The sequence below is a fragment of the Hippopotamus amphibius genome, chromosome 14 (genome assembly GCF_030028045.1).
Source record: "Hippopotamus amphibius kiboko isolate mHipAmp2 chromosome 14, mHipAmp2.hap2, whole genome shotgun sequence".
In the NCBI taxonomy this organism is placed as follows: domain Eukaryota; kingdom Metazoa; phylum Chordata; class Mammalia; order Artiodactyla; family Hippopotamidae; genus Hippopotamus; species Hippopotamus amphibius.
Window position 1 is genome coordinate 72,573,542 of NC_080199.1, and position 4,531 is coordinate 72,578,072.

The 4,531-nt window shown below is 37.9% G+C and overlaps 1 pseudogene; it reads right to left on the reverse strand.

Annotated features, from left to right (window-relative positions):
- Positions 1 to 2,074: 2,074 nt before the first annotated feature.
- Positions 2,075 to 4,291, reverse strand: LOC130835863 (mitofusin-1-like; annotated as a pseudogene).
- Positions 4,292 to 4,531: the final 240 nt, after the last annotated feature.

Sequence of the window (4,531 nt, forward strand, 5' to 3'; positions counted from 1 at the left end):
GGCGAGCACCCAGAAGATATTAGATAAATATTCAACAAATGAAAGTAAAAGTGGGAGCGTTTGTTTCTGCATATACTGAATAGACATTTCTAAGACATGCCTGACTACAAGATACTTCCAGACATTATGAAGAACTTTTGTGGGGAAATTATTTTTTTAAAATCATGCTTAGTTATTGAAGGTGATTTTATTGTGGTTTTGTAGGAGAAACATCATTTTATGCATAAAAATATCATATTCCATATATTAGAACCAACACAAAAATCATAATCTGTAGATGTAGCAATATTGTAACAATTATGGGCAAAAGGTGTGAAACCATATGGTTAAAATAAATATATGGACATCAGTAAATATAAAATGCAACAAATGTACTGATAAATAAAACCCTATATACCTTTTATATGATACTATAAATGCAAATAACAATTTTGCTTTTCAGAGAATGCTGGTACCTGAAAAGCCAGTCATAATGTAAACTGTATATTTCTCATTTTTTTTTTTTTACAATAAACTGCATATATTTAAAGTTTACAGTTTGATTTTTTTTTCATATTAGTAATGTTATGTATGGCGATCCCAATCTCCCAATACATTCCCCCCACCCCCAGCTTTCCCCACTTGGCGTCCATATCTGTGTTCTCCACATCTGTGTCTCTGTTTCTGCCTTGCAAACCGGTTGTTTTGTACGATTTTTCTATATGCCACATATGTGTGTTAATGTACGATATTTGTTTTTCTTTTTCTGATTCACGTCACTCTGTATGACAGTCTCTAGGTCCATCCATGTCTCTACAAATGTCCCAATTTCGTTCCATTTTACAGCTGAGTAGTATTCCATTGTATATATGTACAACATCTTCTTTATGCATTCATCTGTTGATAGACATTCAGGTTGCTTCCATATCCTGGCTAATGAACATTGGGTGCATGTATCTTTTTTTTTTTTTTTAATACTTGAACCCATAAACATTTCATTAAGGTAAAAAATGCAATAATTTTTAACCGTGACATGTTAAATTCATACAATTAAATAAACGGATGAGCCACCCAGGGGGACAACCCAGCAGTATCCTCAGCAAATACTTTCTGAAGAACAGCATTTGTACATGACTGTAGCCACCCAAAATTCAGATCTCCCATATCTTTGGCTATTTTTATCACTTCAGACTTAACTCTTAAAACTGAGATAGAAATCTTTCCTTACTGAAATCAGAGTTGAGGCTGAAAATGTTTCTTGAGAAACAGATGAGAAAACTATTTAGACCCAAATACCTGTATAAGGGACTTTTTTTTTTTTTTTTTTTTTGGACTTTATTTTTTTTATTTTATTTTTTTATTTTTTTGGCACACGGGCTTAGTTGCTCCGCGGCATGTGGGATCTTCCTGGAGCTGGGATCGAACCTGTGACCTCTGCATTGGCAGGCAGATTCTTAACCACTGCGCCACCTAGGAAGCCCAAGGGACTTTATAATAACAAACCTATGTACTGTTTTACATCAGTTTTAATGGGAATAAAAGAGGGAGTAAAAACAGCATTATTTATTAGTGGTTTACATACCTGCTTGGATGGCAAAAGTGATTTTAACCTGCATAAATAATACACTCAAGAACACTCCACACTCCTTTGTAGGTTAGTGCAATGCAGTTTATAAAACAAAAATGTGACTATTCCCGTTAAAGTAGGCATCAAAAATTCGTTTTGAGAAAGAAGATGAAAGGAACATTAACTCCTAGATGCCAGGAAGCAGAGTTTTTCAGAATCAAAAAAAAGAGAGCCCTAATTAAGAGCAAGGCCCCACCCCTCAGGGGTCACAGAGTTGGTTCTTTTACTGTAATTCATCATTTTCACATATCAAAGGATTTTTCTTTACCCAAAATTAAAACTAAAGAGACATCATAATACTCTTCGGAAATGCAAACACCCTGAGATAGATCAATACCAGGATCTGCTCAAGGGTTTGCGATTTAGGTGTAGTTAGTATAATTCATATTTAAAGTCACTTCACAAAAATAACTGTCCCAATCTTCGAAGTTCCATTTTCTCCTATGATGATCACCAAAGCAATCTCTATTAAGATTCTTCTTCATTGCTTGAATGTAGAAAATGCTTAGTGAAATTCTCCAGCTTGTTTTCAAGTTGAACAGCTTTATTTCTTAAGCGCTTTGAATTGTTTTGGATTTTCTCCAAATGATTTATTTCTTGGGATAATCTAGCTATTTCTTCTTCTAGATGTCTTTGTGTAATGTCAACTTGTTGGCACAGGTGAGCAAAAGTGGTTGCCATTTCCTGTTGTACTTGATGGCTACAGTTGGCACTTGTGAAGCCAACAATCATTTGCAGTTTTTCAGTTGCATAATTCACAAATTGCTGTTTAAAGGCTCTCTCCGTGGCAGGGTGGTCCAAGTCAGCCTTTCACAAAGATACAAAGCTCCATACGTACTTAAACAGATATGAGTTTCCAGCCTACAGTTTTCCAAATCACTCCTCCAACAGTGATGCCCATAGAAGTTCTACATGTAAGAGAAGCTAGTGCTGTTATTAAGGTAACCATGAGTTCTTCCTGTGTTGCTGGTTTGGTAGGAGCAGTGGGAGTAGAAGCTAAAGATCTGGGGAGCTGAAAGATAGGCTCTGGTAATCCTAGAAGCACCTGCTGAGCATTTGTAGGGTCCAAGAAACTATGGACGAGGGAGGACCAGCCCAGGGAAAAATGAAATACAATATCCTCTTGAAAATCTGAACATAACTTGTGGCAATTTAGGTCACAGCTGAGATCAAATTTCTTGCAAGGAATCAATGTATGTAGTTTATTCTGTATACTAGCTGGAAGTAATGGCTTCAAATTTTCAATAATTTCTTGCTGAGATTGAAGCATTGAAGCATTGACTTCATTGGTGCACTGATCAACCAAATTTCTTCCCATTCCATCTTCTGTGTGCTTATTTAACTCATTTTTATATACTTTTAATACACTTGGAGTAGGATGAAACTCAGAACAAAATTCATCAACCAAAACAGAGAGTCGACAAATTTCATCTGTCATTGCACACGCAACCTTATTTGCAACCTCCTCTGTAACCTCCTTGATTTTTTTCTTAACGTCCAGTGTTAAAAGGTTCATCTGGTTTTGGATAAAATCCAGTCTATCAATTTGGTCTTCCCTCTCTTCTATTGAATAAATCCTTTTCTCTGCTGCTGCCACATTTATTGAATCCGTTATGTTTTTCACAGTTTCTAGAATCTGTTTAACTCTTATAGTGTGCTGTTCAAACTTTGTTTTCGCTGCTGACTGTGAGATACACTCCTCAAAGATTTGTTCAAAATTATGAAACTCCTGTAACCTTGCCTGAAATCCATCTGCAAGTGGCACACCCCCCCCCCCCCCACCTTCTGGTATGCCGTGTGCTTTGTGCTTCCTAGCCCTAAGAGCTTCCTTTGCAGAAACAAAAAAGATACGATTCCATGCTTCTAAAGGATCCACAACTTTGAGCTTCTCCACCAAGAAATGTAGGCATCTTTCCATGTGCTGTCTGTGTACATCTTCCATATATTCTAGCTCTGATGCAGAGGCATCCCAGTGATTATTCAGAATAAAAATATTAGGCTTGGAATGTCTCTCATTTACCTTGTGAAAAAACCTTTTCCGTGTTCATTAGAGTTGATTCAGAATTTGCAACCAAAACGAAGACATCAGCATCTAAGCAGAACTTATCAATCCAGCTATCCAGCTCTGTAATGACATCTGTACCTGGACTATCGACTAAAACCAGGTCGTCTCTCAAGAGGGCACATTTTGCCTTTGGCCAAAACGCAGGTACAAGAAAGCCAGCTTTCAAGTCTTTGTCCATATGAAGGGCATGGGCCAGCTGATTGTCTTCACACTCTTTTTTTCATCTGACCCTTCTGTCATGAGATAGGCTTTATCTCCATCGGTTCCTTCAACACTCAGGAAGCAATTGGTTGTATGGCCAATTCCACTAGGGAGGACTTTATCCTACAATATGGCATTGATAACAGAGCACTTCCCACTGCTTGTCCTGCCAAAAATTGGCACTTTCATGTGTCTGCGAGACAGCACCTCACCAATGATGGAAAGCTTGTTTTTATACCTCTGTATTTCTATCAAATCATCCTCAGTAGCTACTCGGTCAAGTTCTGGATTCTTGTATGTTGCTTCAACAAGATGTGATCCTTCAGTAACATAAACTCCAGTAACTGGTCAAAGATTGTTGTAATTGCCTTCTTAGCCAGCACAAAGTGCTTCAGTGGAGAAGCAGTTTCTGCCATCATGCCTGTCTCGGCTCCGACTTGTCACCCAGCAAGTGCAGCTCAGCCACTGCATGTGTCTTTTTGAATTATGGTGTTCTCTGGGTATATGCCCAGTAGTGGGATTGCTGGGTCATATGGTAACTCTATTTTTAGTTTTTCGAGGAATCGCCATACTGTTCTCCATAGTGGCTGTATCAATTTACAGTCCCACCAACAGTGCAAGACAGTTCCCTTTTTTCCACACCCTCTCCAGCATTTACT